Source organism: Ctenopharyngodon idella, chromosome 2, assembly GCF_019924925.1.
Source record: "Ctenopharyngodon idella isolate HZGC_01 chromosome 2, HZGC01, whole genome shotgun sequence".
NCBI lineage: Eukaryota > Metazoa > Chordata > Actinopteri > Cypriniformes > Xenocyprididae > Ctenopharyngodon > Ctenopharyngodon idella.
The window spans coordinates 22,140,474-22,157,377 of record NC_067221.1 but is presented as its reverse complement, the minus strand read 5'-3'; positions in this window follow the sequence as shown (position 1 = coordinate 22,157,377).

Here is a 16,904-nt window from a genome sequence, read left to right as displayed (position 1 = left end):
TCTTACGGTCGCACTGGTCGTGACATCATAGGCTGTTGTCAGCCAATACAATTGTCACGTTTGCACACATGCTTCAGACTCCAGTCCCACTGAGGCATTCCCCATAGCGCCATGTCAGACACAGTGCGAGTTCCCAAATGAAAGGGAACTCTGAAAATTATTTGTATAAAATATAATCAAATGTAATGTCACACATTAATTTCCTTTTACTGTTTCTGACTGTAAATGATGCCGTAATTCAGTGTCTTCAGACAAGATGGCCGCTCCGCCTGTGTCTTCAGACAAGATGGCTGCTCCGCCTGTGTCTTCAGACAAGATGGCCGCTATGCCAGAGTTTCTTCGTGTCATGCCTGCCAGTCTAGAGACTGTTCACATCATGCCTGCCCAGCCAGAGATTGTTCACGTCATGCCTGACTAGCCAGAGGCTGTTCATATCATGCCGGCCAATTCTGAGCCTGTTCACATTATGCCTGCCATGCCAGTCTTGTCACAAGATGGCTGCCATGCCTGAGCCCTCAAACAAGATGGCTGCCATGCCTGAGCCCTCAACCAAGATGGCTGCCACGCCTGAACCTTCAGCTGAGATGGCTGCCACGCTTGAGCCCTCAGCCAAGGTGGTATCTAGACTGTGCAGCACTTACAATTGTGGCCACAGCTATCCTGTGTGTATGGAATCCACACCAGAGCCTTTCCACATCATGGCCACCATGCCAGAGCCTCTAGAGTGTGCAGCACTTACAATTGTGGCCACAGCTATCCTGTGTGTATGGGCCACACATGCATCCACACCAGAGCCTTTCCACATCATGGCCACCACGCCAGAGCCTCTCCACGTCATGGCCACCACGCCAGAGCCTCTCCACGTCATGGCCGCCACGCCAAAGCCTCTCCACATCATGAATTTTATGCCAGAGTCAAGTCACGCCATGACCACTCATGTTTCCCCTAAAGATTTTTTTTTGGGGGGGACTATGGGTACCAAGCTCCAGAGGATGCGGAGCTTGGCCCACCATTGATCCATGGTTCAGACCCACCAATGCTCCACAGCCTGCCACTGCACCGCGACCCATGTCTGTCACTGCACCACGATCCAGGTCCACCACTGCTCCATGGTCCAGGCCCGCCAATGCTCCACAGCCTGCCACTGCACCACGACCCATGTCTGTCACTGCACCACGATCCAGGCCCACCATTGCTCTAAGGTCTAAGTCTGCCCATGCTCCACGACCCTTAATTTTAGTACTTAATAGTACTAAAAAAAAACACACAAACCATAAGTTTTGGTAAATGGAATTTGCTTTGGCATTAATTGAACTAATGTTAAACTTAGCAGAGCTATGCATATTTGAAAACTAATTTATATCATTTATTTTATTTTTGCCATTATGCCCTTGAGCAAGACACTTTACACAATGGCTTTCCTCCCTATAATTAGTTCACTACTTGATTGAAGTATGAAAATTAAAAAGGTAAAGAGGCTTACTTTACTATTGTCATATTGCATCTCTCGCTTGGCTCAAGGAATATATCAGTTAAAACATTTACAGGCTGTAATAAAAGTGGTCGCTGGTAATAAGTGAAAAGTCTTGTTTGCTGTCATGAAAAATACTGTTAAAAAAAAAAAAAAATCCTTTAATTTTCCCAGACCTCTTTTAACTCTGTCATTCTTTAACCTGAGCCCTGTCTCTGCATTCTCTGCTGTAAACACTGACTTAATCTTGGAAAGGAACAGTCCATTCAGCACAATATTATTAGGTCCATGAATCCGTTGGTCAAATGAGTTTATCAGCTGGTCAAATTATAAATGTTCTGATATATTTTCTGTAAAGACAGACTTTCTTCATTATAATCAGCATAATGGACTTGTGTAGGAAGGCAGTTTCATACAATGACAGTTCATTCCACAAAATGATTTGTGTTTTACTTTGAGTGGTTGATGACTGAGCATTTTCACAATATCATATTTCAATAAGTTAAAGACTTAATGGGGCTCAGTGGGGAAAACTATGGAATATTTCTGAATCTGCTACATGAGCAATAATATTGAAAAGGTGCCTGTTTTTGAATGCTTGTTTATGAATATTATTATTAATATTAAGATTATTGTTATTATAAATACATCAATCAAACAATCAAAAATTAATTATGCAACTTCAAATTATTCTGAATTTAAATATTTTTCTATTGATAAACTCATGGAGTTAAGACCATTGTATTCACATTTGATACACTTAGACTTACACAGTGAGTCACTAGTTGCTAATTTGAAAATGTGATGCTTAAATTTGCTTAGTAATTTGTTTGAATTTACTAAAATATTAAGATTCTTGCACAATATTGAAATTCATTAAATTGATCTTGCACAAAATTGAAATTGAAATTCATACTCATTGCAATATTTCCAATATTGCATTTCAACTTTACCACAAGTTGAACTACTGTGAACCATCCCACTTCCTGCCTGAACAGAAAGTCAAAGCATTGCTTTGTTAAGGAAATGCCTCAAGGCTACCAGATTATCAGATGAACCCAGCATTCAACAGTCTGCTAGTGCTTTACCAGTTCGGCTCCAGAGAGAAGACTCATTAGTTGCTCAGTGAGGGAATGCAAGTAAATGGCAGCTCAATAACACGGCTGGTAACAAAGGCTATTGAAGTGCCCTGGGTCTAATCACTGAGTCTTAGATCCCACGTGCTTCTGTGCAAAAGTGACTGGGGTCAGAGCATTTGAAAATAACGTCATTATCTTGACTTTAGCTTGTTGACGTGGACTGATGTATCAAGTGAAGCTGTGTGTGCACACATGTGATGGTGTGTGTGAGACTATAGGGCAGAGGATATTCTGAGATGCAGCTTTAAGACTCTTAAACTCATGTCTTAAGCACTAAGAGCCTTTAAACCAGCAGCGTTTTGCCCCCTAGTGTGTTTCCTTCATTCAGACCAAAGAGTAAATACAGTCTGGACTCTAGGAACATTGAGTACACTTAAAAATATGCTCATAAAAAGTCTTTGGCAACAGTAAATGTGTAAGCATTTCATGACAGGACCTGCTCAAGCAGCTAGTGTAGTAATGCTAATCAAGTCCACATGAAATTAAAATGTACCATGCACAATTGATATCACTAGGCTTTTGTATTTTTTAAACATTAGTGGTCTGACATATAGAGACAACTTTTCGTCAAATTAATCATGGTTTCCACAAAAATATTAAGCAGCACAACCATTTTCAGCACTGATAATAAAATAAGAAATGTTTCTTGAGCAGCAAATTAGACAGCATTAAACAGAAATTAGAACAGCATATTAGAATGATTTCTGAAGGATCATGTGACACTGAAGACTGGAAGAATGATGATGAAAATTCAGCTTTGCCATCATAGGAATAAATTACATTTTACAATAGATTCAAAAAGAAACCTGTTATTTTTTATTGTAATAATATTTCACACTATTACTGTTTATATTGCATTTTTGATCAGATAAGTGAGCATAAGAGACTTCTTTATATCTAGACAGAATTTGCATTTTGTGGGTGAACAATACCTTTAAGGTGCTGTATAGTAAATGTATTATATTATATTATATTATATTATATTATATTATATAACTATGAGAAGATTTTTGTAAAAAACTGTTCAGGTCACATTCTTTTCCTTGTGCCACATTCATTGCAAAGTGAGTGGCTCAGTTTGGACAGCGTTGTCCCAGATAACTGTGAGCTGAATCAGTGTGAAGAGGGAAGAGACAGCTCATCTGCTGTCAGGCTGTTGTGTGAAGCTTTGGGACGATGTGAACTTTTGCTTTTCCTTTGTTGCTGTGTCTCATGTGGCAGGCTCAGTGGACTCTTTGAAGGAGGGTAACATACATCTTCAAATCTCCCGTTCTCAGCAACTTTTTCACATTTAATTTCGTTGGCAACCTCAATCCTGCCTTAACCTCTAATTAATATACAATATACATTCAAACCAAAAATTATTCCGACATTTTTTATATTTTTTGATTTATTTTTTTCTAGTGGGTGCAGGACACTATAGATAATTTATGTAAGTGAGGATAGCAAAATAAAGTAAACTGTGACATATTATACCCAAAAATTCTTCATACAGTGGACTTCATACAGTGGATAAAAAATTGGAACCAAAAATTATTCAGACACTTTGACCTGACCATGTTTTGCTTAAGTGTTATCTGACAAAATTAAGATTATTTTTTTTCTGACACAGTTTAACTCTGAGATCTTGTCATATTTTATTACCATTTTTTTTTAAACTATAGTGAATGAACTGTATTAATGAATGAAATGCTTAAGGTGTCTGAATAAATTTTGGCTTGACTGTATGTGACCCTGGACCGCAAAACCAGTCATAAGTCGCACGGTTATATTTGTAGCAATAGCCAACAATACATTGTATGGGTCAAAATTATCGTTTTTTCTTTTATGCCAAAAATCATTAGGATATTAAGTAAAGATCATGTTCCATGAAGATATTTCATAAATTTCCTACCGTAAATATATCAAAAATTTATTTTTGTGAGTGGATATGTGTTGCTAAGGACTTCATTAGGACAACTTTAAAGGCGATTTTCTCAATATTTTTTTTTTTTTTTTTTTTGTACCCTCAGATTTCATATTTTCACAGTGCACAGTGTTTTCAAACAATTAATAAATATCAGCGCGCTTGGAAAGCTGCTCGGCCAAACAGATTAGGAGCACTGGTGCTAACTCTTGTATATAGCAAACATGAAATAGTGGCATTCAGTGCAATATGTAGAATAACTGAGGAGGCATTTCTTCTTTCAAAACATTGCATTTTTGAATTATTGGCCCAAACCCAGACATAGCACTGTCACACTGGAGATACTGTTGAGGAACAATACATTTTGTGAGGCAGGCCACTGTGTGTCATGTCTGCTTTGCTGGAAAAGGGGGAAGAAAAAAAAAAAATCAGCTGCACAATTGTGTCACACAATGGTGGTGCCCTCCGCAATTACTGGTCATCCTAACAAAAAGCCCTCTGAAGCGCTTGGTGTATCAGCCTGTGTATTCAGGTTACGGGATGTTTTTAAACAATGCAGAGCATTGGTGGTAACCAGAGACAGGAAGCAGTGGATTAGAAGCGAAGTAAGTCACTCTCATTGAAGTGGATATTTCTAGGGCACATCCCAAGATACGTATTCCTTGCTGTCTGGAAACTAAATCCCCTTCCAAGCCACACCATTATTAGACACTTATTCAAGTCAAATTCCCAAATGAGAAATCAGTTCTCTTTCACAGACTTAACAGCACATTATGATTATGAAATGTGATTATATGTATTATTTGTGTGCATGGTTACAAGTTACAGTCTAAGGCTCCAGGAACAGTTTGAAAACCTCTGAAATACACAATGTGCAGAGTAAACAAAATGCACACTGTACCCAAATGATGTCAGGACACAGACGGAGGCAGAGGGGTAAGTTAACACAGATGTTTATTTGACAGAGGCACGAACACCGGTAAACGGAGGATGCAGGTGAGTCAATAAACAAGCACTTTCAGAACAGTCACTTAGCTGATGGATAACAGATGTTTGTCTTTGCAGGTGAAGGAATAGACGTGGAACGGAGAACTGGAGATGGAAGACGACAGGATGGAGACACAGGAAACTCAGGTGAGTAGCGGGTAAGGAGTCCAGGTACGTATGACGAGACCAGACAATGATGTGAGGGAAGTGAGAGTCTTTATAGTGTCCTAGATGATGACGTGCAGGTGCAGGTGATTAGTACTCGGGAGACTGTGAGCGAGTGGGTGGAGCGTGGAGATCTGGTGACGATGTGTTGGTGTTGGGTGTTGGAATTGCGTGAGGGGCGAGGGGTCGAGGATGTCGTGACGGTTGACCCAGGAACATTCTTCTGGGCCATAGTCCTCCCAGTCGACGAGGTATTCAATCTGGGGACTGCGATGTTGGGAGGAGGAGGTACCGCATCGTCACCAGGATCTGTGGAAGTAGAGGACATGGGTTCAGTGTGGGGTTTCAACAGGGAGACATGAAATGAAGGTGAGATACGGTACTGTGCAGGGAGGTTGAGACGGTAGGTGACCTCGTTGAGCTGCCTCTGTATGGTGAATGGACCTATGTACTGGGGACTCAGCTTGCTGCAGGGCAGTCGGAGATGGATGTCCCGCATCGAGAGCCACACCTTCTGGCCAGGTTGGTAACGAGGAGTGGGGCCCCTTCTGGCGTCGGCATGCCTCCTGTGTCTCCGAACTACCTGCTGGAGATGGACATGAGCTGAGTCCCACACTCTCTCGCTCTGCGGGAACCAGTGGTTGACAGCTGGAACCTCTGAGGGCTCACCCAACCAGGGGAAGAGAGGTGGTTGGTAGCCCAGGATACATCGGAACGGGGTGAGCCCTGTGGTGGTCTGCCGGAGGGAATTCTGGGCATACTGGCTCCAGCTGTCCTGGTTCCGGTGGCAATATAACCTCAGGTATCTCCCGATCTCCTGGATCTTGCGCTCAGTCTGGTCTGTGGGTGGTATCCAGATGACAGGCTGACTGACACTCCTAGGAGCTTAAAGAAGGCTTGCCACACTCAGGAAATGAACTGTGGTCCACGGTTGGAGACAATGTCCTCAGGAATGCCGAAATACATTGTGGAACAAGGCTTCAGCGGTTTCAAAAGCAGTGGGAAGGCCCTTGAGGGGTATGAGTTTACAAGCCTTGGAGAATCGGACCACGATTACCAGCACACAGGTGAAGTTATTTGATGCTGGTAAGTCTGTCATGAAGTCAATCCCCAGGTGTGTCCACGGTCTGTGAGGTATAGGTAAGGGAACCAGTTTACCCTCAGGAAGCCTCCTAGGAGTGTTGGCAACAGCACAGACTGAGCATCCTCTGATGTAACGGGAGACATCCTGAGTCACGGAGGGCCACCAGTAGTTTTGCCGCAGGAGCGAGAGGGTACATGAACTGCCTGGGTGTCCAGAGCCTGGAGAGGTGTGAGCTAAGTCCATGAGGGGCTGACGGTGGGCCGGTGGAACATAGAGAAGACCCTCAGGACCTCCCGGTGGAGCTGGTTCAGAGCGGTTAGATTGGGAAATGCATTGGTTGATGGACCATTGGATAGGGCTGACAATCATGACTGGAGGGAGTACAGGTTCAGGATCGGAGCTCTCTGGATTGGGTTGATACAGACAGGATAAGGTGTCTGCGTTGCAATTCTTGGTTCCAGGATGGTAGGAGACCATGAAGTTGAATCTAGTGAAGAAGAGGGCCCAGAGGGCTTGGCAAGAGTTTAGTCTCTTTGCTTCTCGGAGATACTCAAGGTTTCGGTGATCCGTTATTACCTCAAACTGATGGTTTGCTCCCTCCAGCCAGTGTCTCCACTCCTCCAAAGCTAACTTGATGGCAAGAAGCTCTCTGTTCCCGATGTCGTAGTTTTGCTCCACCGGGGATGGCTTTTTGGAGAAGAAGGCACATGGATGGAGTCGTGGTGGATCACCCTGCCGCTGTGACAACCCCGGTGGATGAGGTGCCGACTTCGACGATGAACGGGAGGTCAGGGTTCGAATAGACCAGGATCGGAGCGGAGAGGAAGGCTTCTTGGAGCTGGTGGAAGGCTTCTCGGGTACCAGTTGTACCAATATACATAGTGGATTAAAAAAGTATTTGCTGTCAAATGGCTATAAAGTCGTCCAGGAAGTCAATAGTATGGTACAGTATGGAGAAAAAAGCATGATAAATCACATATTTCAAAGGCTTTCCAGCCTATTAGAATGCTGTATATCAATTAAACCTCTTCTTGGTGGATTTTACTGTTGAGGATTGGTATGCAGTTAAAAATAGAAGAGAAAAACATGGCTTAAACTTCAGCTAGCTTTACTCTGGGGTCAAACAGCTGAGTAAGCACAAGCAGACACATACTTAAGTGTGTGCCTCCCTGCACATGATTCATCTCGGGTGGGGACACACACAAGATGTGTGTTGTTTGCCTGGGAGTCGAGCATGCACAGGCAGCTCTCGAGGGGGCTGTCTGTGTACACTGCGAGCGGCTCACTCTCAGAGTGTTAAGATCACGCCGGGCACTCTTTGAGGAGGGTGCCGCGGCGAGTGTTCCCCGCGGATCAGGTCCTGCTGCTGCCGAGGCACAGCAGAGGCTGCATTCGTGGGGATCACAAATGGATTTGGCAGAGGGGGGAGAGACGGGCTCAGCCTTATCGCTCCCCTTACCTGCCAGACCCAGTGTCTCTCCTTTGGCGGTGGAAGCACGCGCTGCGGTTTCTTCCCCCCGGAGGGAGACACCGACGCTCAACATATCTTCCTCCGAGGAGGTTGACGTGGTGAGCGTCGAGGCTGGAGATGAGGACCCGCCATCCTCGTCTCCAGCTTATGAGGAGCTGCTGGAGGTAGTGACCAGGGCAGTCGATAAGCTAAAAATAGACTGGCCCGCGGAGAGAAGCGAAACGAAACCAAAAAGTAAGCTTGATGAGCGCTTTCTCCCCGCATGGTCACTACCCCAGCGTCGGGGTCTGCCGTTTTTTCCCGACCTCCACACCGAGGTGTCGAGGTTGTGGAATAGACCAGTCCAGTATCGTGTGTTCAGCCCTCAAACATCTACATATAGTAACATCGTGGGGCTGAAACACCACGGCTATGGGGCGATGCCTCGGGTCGAAGAGACGCTTGCGAGCTATCTCTCGCCCGAGTCTGCATCGTCCCTCAAGACCCCAACATTGCCCACTAAGCCTTTAAAGACAACATCGGGCTTGGTGGGCAAGGCTTATTCGGCAGCAGGTCAGGCTGCAGCTTGCCTTCACACAATGTCTATTTTGCAAGCTTACCAGGCTGACCTGCTGGGGGAGATAGATGAAAGCGGGGAAGCGACATTTGAGTCTATACAGGAGCTTAGAAGGGCGACAGATCTAGCTCTCTGGGCCACCAAGGAGACGGCCAAATCAATCGGCCGCTCTATGGCAGCCTTGGTGGCCACGGAAAGGCACCTGTGGCTCAATTTGTCGGATATGAAGGAGAGAGATAAGAACATCCTCATGGATGCGCCGCTGTCTCCTGCGGGCCTATTTGGCGACGCAGTGTCATCTGTCGTCGATAGGTTCCAGGAGACACGTAAACAATCAGCGGCCTTCCAGAGATTCCTTCCCCGCCGTGTTCATCCCCCTGGGGCTGCTGAGCGGGAGCAGCCTCAGCCGATAGCCGGCTCCTCGGCGCATAGAGCGCAACAGAAGGCCAGTGTGGCCACCCGTGCTCCCCCGCAGAGAGCTTGGGGACCGGGGCGGTCAGCACAGGCTTCAAAGAAAAAGTCCTGACGCCAGCTGTCCGGGACTCACGAGGGCAGCCCCCCCCGGAGGGGTTCGGGTATTAAAAAATCTGGTACTTGTTCCCCTTCGGCGCCCTCAGGGGGCCGTTCTGCCAACCCTGCCACCCAGCGTGCGTCAGGGCGCAGCGGTCTCCACCGATCCTCCGAGGAGGGTCGGTCATCACTTGATTCGTTTGTCTGCCGGTGCGCCGCGTCAGACCAATGAGCCAAGTGCTCAGAAAACATCAGAGGCCAGTCTCGAGAGACTGGTTCCCTTAGTAGAATTTATGGAAGAATGGAAACGTCTCCCGAACATTTCGAAATGGGTGCTGCTCATCGTAGAACAGGGTTACAAAAAACAGTTCGGCTCTCGGCCGCCCGGGTTCAACGGGGTTCTTCCCACAGTGGTGACCCCAGAGCAGTCTCTGATTATGGAACAAGAGGTTATGACACTCTTGCAAAAAGGAGCTATAGAAAGGGTTCCTCCTCCCAGCAAGCTGTCAGGGTTTTACAGCCGCTACTTTGTTGTTCCAAAGAAGGATGGAGGGTTACGTCCGATCATAGATTTACGTGTGCTAAATCGATCTGTACGAAAGTTAAAGTTCAAAATGCTTACACTCAAACAGATTGTCCCACAGATCAGGTCCGAGGACTGGTTTGTGGCGATAGACCTGAAAGACGCATACTTTCATGTATCCATCCATCCTCATCACAGGAAGTTCCTCAGGTTTGCTTTCGGGGGCGAAGCTTACCAATACAAGGTTCTTCCCTTCGGCCTATCTTTATCACCCCGCACGTTCACGAAGTGCGTGGATGCAGCTCTGGCTCCGTTGAGACTCCAGGGCATCCGCGTGCTGAACTATATCGACGACTGGTTGATATTAGCTCAAACAGAACAATTGGCAGTTTAACATCGAGATTTTTTGCTCTGAGCCAAGAATTTGCCTAATATAGTAGGTGTAAAGCAGTATGTGAAATGAGTAGTATGTCTGAATTCACAGTGTTCTGTGTCTGAATTCACGTTAAAAGATGCTTTACTATTCATAGACCATGGAAGAAGAGTCATGAATGGCAACTCATTCTATAGCTCACATACATAGCTGATACATTCAGACTGCATTCATATTACTACAGACATTCATGCTTGACAATACTTAATTCATACTATACACATGCATACTTTTTTAACAGTCATGGCATTCTCAAATGTGGCTCAGCAGTTGATGAGTAGAGAAAGGCTACAGGAAAGGACAGCTGAAGGCCCAAACAAAGGAAGAGGTGCAAACTCTGCCCAAAAGTTAGAAAGGTGCAAATATATTGTGAAAAGTTCTGTCTCTGTCTGAAAAGATAAGTTTCACATGGTCTGTGAGAAATGTGGGGAGTGAAGGTTCAGACTCCCCACATTCCAGGATAGATCTAAATTAGTTTAGAGTTTAAGAGAACGTTTCTAAAATAAATTTCTTATTTTGTAATGCATAAGGAAAGTGGACAAATGAACACGTTTGACATATTAAAACATTATTTCATTAAAATTGCATCTAATATTTATTTATTTATTTATTTATTTTTATTAAGAAAACCATTAATTCTAATACGGGTCATCTTGACCCTCTTTATGCATTAGTGTAGGTTTTTTGGTCCATGCGTTCTAGGGTTAAGAGCAGCATTTATTGTTTGAATTTTGTGATAAAATGGACAGAATTTGAAAGCTGAGACGCTGATTCTTCAGAACTAACAAAGCACAAATCTTTTTGTGATTATTGGATGGGAGGCACACTTCAAATAATGTTTGGTATAGGGAAAAACCACTGACCTGGCAACCCTGGCTTGAACTACGGGTTATTCATCAGTCCTTCCAGGATTTCGCAGGACGTTTTTCTTATTTTTTGCAGCCTAAAATGACTGAATTTGCGGTGGCTTTTCTCAAAATTTGCGGCAATATTTACAGCATGTTTTCATGGTTTCACAGAGATCATCGCCCCCAGTGGTGAAACATTGAAATTTTGAAACGTTTTGAAACACTTAGGACGTAACGAAGCCTCATTTACTGAAATCACGTGACTTTGGCAGTTTGATACACACTCCGAACCACTGATTCGAAACAAAAGATTCGGAAAGCTGCGAAGCTTCATGAAGCAGTGTTTTGAAATCACCCATCACTAGATATTGTTGAATAAAGTCGTTATTTTGTTTGCTTTCTGTGCACTGAAAGTGTAAATTAACTTGCTGTCAATGGATGCCTCACTGAGCCATCGGATTTTATCAAAAATATCTTAATTTGTGTTCCGAAGATGAACGAAAGTCTTACGGGTGTGGAACGACATGAGGGTAATTAATTAATGACAGAATTTTCATTTTTGGGTGAACTAGCCCTGTAAGTTCTAAGGTGGCACCAGCCCCTAATTTGGCAGTGCTGTGAGGACTGACAGAAAAGCACTGAGCTTGAGTTAAGATGCAGATCATATTAACTTTTTTTTATTATTAATAAATATTAAAAATATATACTAGGGTGTGGAAATGGCTAATAAGCCAATAAGTGCTCCTCTGCAGCATCTACTACAGTGGTAATTTATTCTTTTTTATTTCTAAATAAGTGTTTGCTTTCCTACATCGTGAAACCTTTAGTTTTACAAATGGGGACATGGGAACTATGAAGTATGAACAAATAATGTTTTGGACATCACATTAAAAATAACATTCAAACTGGGCAAAATTTAAAGCTTTGAAGTGCTGGGAAAAGTTGTGTGAAGCACTTAAAAGCACTCGAAAACATTAGACCATTTCTGCCACAAGTTATTTCTGTTAGTGTCACAATGTTTCTCATGGTTTCCAGACTACACGTGCGCATGGGAAGAAACTGCTTGAATTCACCACAGAATTAATAACATCGCTGTGAAATCTTGTGAGAAGCATTTAGGTTAAATTCGTCGCAGAATTCCACAGACATCAGATCAAATATCAGATATCATATCAGATCAAACAGTGTCCACAGTGGCACCTTTTGATCTGATGGTTTAACAGAGAATTCTGCGACAAATTTAACCTAAATGCTTCTCACAAGATTTCACAGCAATGTTATTAATTCTGCGGTGAATTCAAGCGGTTTCTTCTCAGCGCACGTGTAGAAATGTTATTGTGTGATCGAGATCGGCCCGCTGCTCTTAACTCCAGTCGCGACACGTTGTCTATTATTGGTTCGAGCTGCGCAGCTCAAACGAGTTGCCTAAATGCATGTTGCGATGACGTCACGGGACGTGTTTAAGCCCAAAATCTGCGAAAAATCTGCGGCAATTAAGAAAAAATGCAAGATCCTCTGATTACTGCGGAGTTTAATTGATTTTGCGATAAATTCAGCGATCGCAGAATCGCGAAATCCTGGAGGGACTGATTCATGTAGAGTCAAATAAAGCCTGCTTTAACGTCACTATAGTTTTAAATGTTAATGCATTATTTTGGAATCGGCCAATTTTAGGCCGATACATCAGTGCATCCCTAGTTTTGTAATTATTGTTATAGTTATCATTATTGTTGTGAATGGGCCATTAATCATCCTCGTGTTGTTTCAAAACTGTAATTTTTCTGTGGAAAACAAAAGGACAGTTTTTGAAGAATGTTCTTGCAGCTCTTTTCCAGACAAGGACCGTTCAAAGTGGCCACCAGGAAAAAGCCAAAAAGGAACAAACCAAAGTTTAAGTTGTCTTAGTTCACACAAAGCTATCATACAGCATCACAAGATTTGGAAAGTATATATTTTTCCTTTTTTTTTTTTTTTTTCTTTTCTTTTTAAGCTTGACAGGTCTGGTAGCTATGGACTGTTGTGTATGGGAAAATTCTGTGTAAAGATACTTTAAACTGCATACAGTTTATTTTTTTGTATTTTTTTTTTTCTTTTGTACTTTTTGTTTGTCTTTTCAATGAAGTATGTGTGTGGGTTCTTTACGTGCACATCAGCATCACAAGAATTGGAATGTTCTCAAAATATTCTTTAAAAAGCATACAGGTTATTCTTGTAATTTTTTTTTTTTTTTTTTCTTGTGTACTTTTTGTTTGTTTTCTTAGTATTTTCAACGAACGAAGTACTATGTTTAAATGTACAGTATGATGTTGAGGGTGTGCCATAAATGGGTTGGTAGTTCTTTACATGCACATACCTGTACTAAATCACAAATTCCCATGTACCCATGTATACTAACTATCTATAGTTTTCTCTGCAGCAGACCTAGTAGACCACCAGGACAATTAAAAAATCCCAGCCTCCCTCGAAGGCCTCTGCTTTGCTCCATGGGGAGCTGAACTCTGTAACCTCTACGACAGAGAGAGAGAGAGAGAGAGAGAGAGAGAGAGAGATGAATAGGAAGAGGAATGTACTTGGATGTCACTTTTTTTTTTTTTTTTCTTCTCTTACTTGTTACTTTGAAACTAGCTTGCCAAGCTACAAGGTACACATAATTAAAAGTAGTTCAATTCAAACTAAGACTGGTTAGATATTAAATATATAGAGAATCAGTAAATAATGAGGTTTATTCTTATGCTTCAAGCAAGTGTGTTTACCATATTTGATGTGGTCTATGTATGCAAGTTGATCAATGTTTATATGTAAATAAAAGTTGATGATACAGTATTTTGCTGTAAAGACATACATTTTTCCTTGTTAAATATAACTGAAATCTATATAAATTGCATTAAATATCTCAATATCTCTAAATTATGAAGTAATTCATAGTTTTAACCTCTTGTGCATTTCTTTTATAGTAAAATTAGCCGGATACTTTAGTTCAAATTGCTAACATTCTGTACATTTGTGTGTGTGTGTGTGTGTGTGTGTGTGTGTGTGTGTCTTTTTGGTTTCTTGGCATTTAAAACACATTTAGCTTTCGTTGTATGTAAAAGCCACAGGACATTGTTTCTATAGAGCTCTTTTGTGTTTCTCGTAGTAACGAAAATAATACTGGGTTGGAATGGCATGCGGCTGTATAAATGGTAACAATGTTTGTAAACAAACTGTCTGTCATATTTTAAAGATGTTCCCATGACAGCAATATGTGAGATGAATAAAACCAAGACAGCATAAAATTTTGTATTGTGGAACACACCCTGTACAGACAACACTGTCATTCAGTAGGTGTCTTCAGGGCAAATTAATTTTTGCAGACTAACTTATGATTATATGTAGATTATACACCTAAGTTCCAAAAAATGTGGCTATACTTAAGTTCCAATATATGTGAGACATCACAGCAAGTTAGGTTCCACCCAAAGTTGAACACAATACTGCCCTCGAAAAGTGAAACACAGTAACTCCAACACTGAGTCAAAAATAAATGCCTACAAAGCTATTTACACTGATCAATTTTCACACTCAGTTTCATCTTTATCTACAGTAAGTAAGTCAAACCGGTCTGTTACAGGACAGATTGTAATCTAAAAAGCTGGATTTCGGCTGTGTTTTGCCTTTGTGTGAAATGATAGTAGCATGCAAAGAATTGGTGAAGAATCTGACCGACGTTCTGGGAACAGTATTTAAAGGAAGTTCTCCCAAAAATAAAAAATGATTTCATTACTCATCCTCATGTCATTTCAATGCTGTCTGACTTTTTCCCTGAGAACACAAAAGACGATGTTAGCCATGTTGTTCACGCTCTTTTTTTTTTTTTTGTTTGTTTTTTTTTTCTCCATACAGTGAAAATGAATGAGGACTGAAACTGGCAAGCCAACAGACAAAAAATTCAGAGATTCAAATTTAATTTTCATATATTCAAATGTGGGTCATCAACATGTCAAACTAGACTTTGATGTTTGTGATGCGAATGCCATTGCTTCTCATAACTGATCATAATACAATATATCAATATTCATCTTTGGAAATAATGAAATGAGAAGGTTAATAATTAACATGGATTAACATCTCAATCTATTGCATCTCAATCTATTGAATACCATACTAACACACCCCTCTTATTTTACACTATTTTTAGTGTGTGAATCAGAACCACTGTAGCACACTGTGCAGTATTATGTAAAGCAGTAATCTAGTTTTAGCCTCAGAATTTCAAAATAGAAGACAGCACATATATCTCTTATATCTCAGTCTCTTATCTGCCCTATTTTTGTGGAAGGCATCTCAGACAGTTTTTTGTTACAGAACGAGTGCTTGATTGTTCAGTATGACATTTATAATGTTATATAGCTAATTCTCATTTTTGTAGCATAATCATAATAAGGAGCAGTTTTGTTTAATACACATGAAGTCGTCCATTTCTGAAAAGATTTCCTTGTATCTTCTGAGCCAATGGGAAAACAACAGCAAATTCCTGGCTAGCCTTATATTCACGGGTATCCTGCAGAGAATATGATATAGGTCACGATGCCATTGTCGCAGCTTGAGACACACTCTCACTTCTCCAGTTACTCCGTCCATCTCTCTCCTTCAGAGCCACCTGCTACTCAGCCACTGTCTATTGTGGACTGGCTTTGAGCTAGAGTGGCTCAAAGGATCATGTCATGCCATGTTACTCACACCTCTGTCTGTCTGGCTCTGAACTAAAGTGAAATCTCAGCAGATGTAATCTTTACTTCCCAGACCTATTCACACTCAATAGACATTTCACAGAGTTGAATTGAAGTGAGGTTAGGCTTCACAAAAGAGACTGCTAAGATTTTCTGCTAGTATGTTCGTTTTAAAACTCGATATGAGGATATTTTTCAGGGTATACTGTTGGATATGTGTATGTGTGTGTGCATTTCATCACAGTGTTGTGCCCTGTCTAGGGGTAAAAGACACAAAATGAAATGAGAGAGTAGAAGCAGAGGCTCATTTGAGGGTTTTAATGACAAAATACAGCAATCAAATAAATAGGGAAATTTACTTCGGGAGCTGAACTGGCCAAAATAACAAACAAAACTTACTAAAGACTATGTACTAAAGACATATTTAAAACAGTTCATGTGAGTATAGTGGTTCTACCTTAATATTATAAAGCGACGAGAATACTTTTTGGGTGAAAAACAAATAAACAAAATAACGAATTTTCAACAATATCTAGTGACAGCCGATTTTAAAACACTGCTTCAAAGCTTTACGAATCTTTTGTTTTGAATCAGTGGTTCGGATCGCATAAATGAAGCCTTGTTTACTGAAATCACATGACTTTGGCGCTCCGAACCACGGATTCGAAACAAAAGATTCGTAAAGCTTTGAAGCAGTGTTTTGAAATCGCCCATCACTAGATATTGTTGAAAAGTCGTTATTTTTGTTTTTTTGGTGCCCAAAAAGTATTCACGCCGCTTTATAATATTAAGGTAGAACCACTGTACTCACATGAACTGTTTCAAATATGTCTTTAGTACCTTTCTGGATCTTGAGAGGTTCAGTGATGGAGGCCTCACTGAGCCATCGGATTTCACCAAAAATATCTTAATTTGTGTCCTGAAGATGAATGAAAGTCTTACGGGTGTAGAACAACATGAGGGTGAGTAATAAATGACAGAATTTTCATTTTTTGGTGAACTAACACTTCAAAGGAACACTCCACTTTTTTTTAAAATAGGCTTATTTTCTAACTCCCCTAGAGTTAAACTGTTGTGTTTTACCGTTTTCGAATTCATTCAG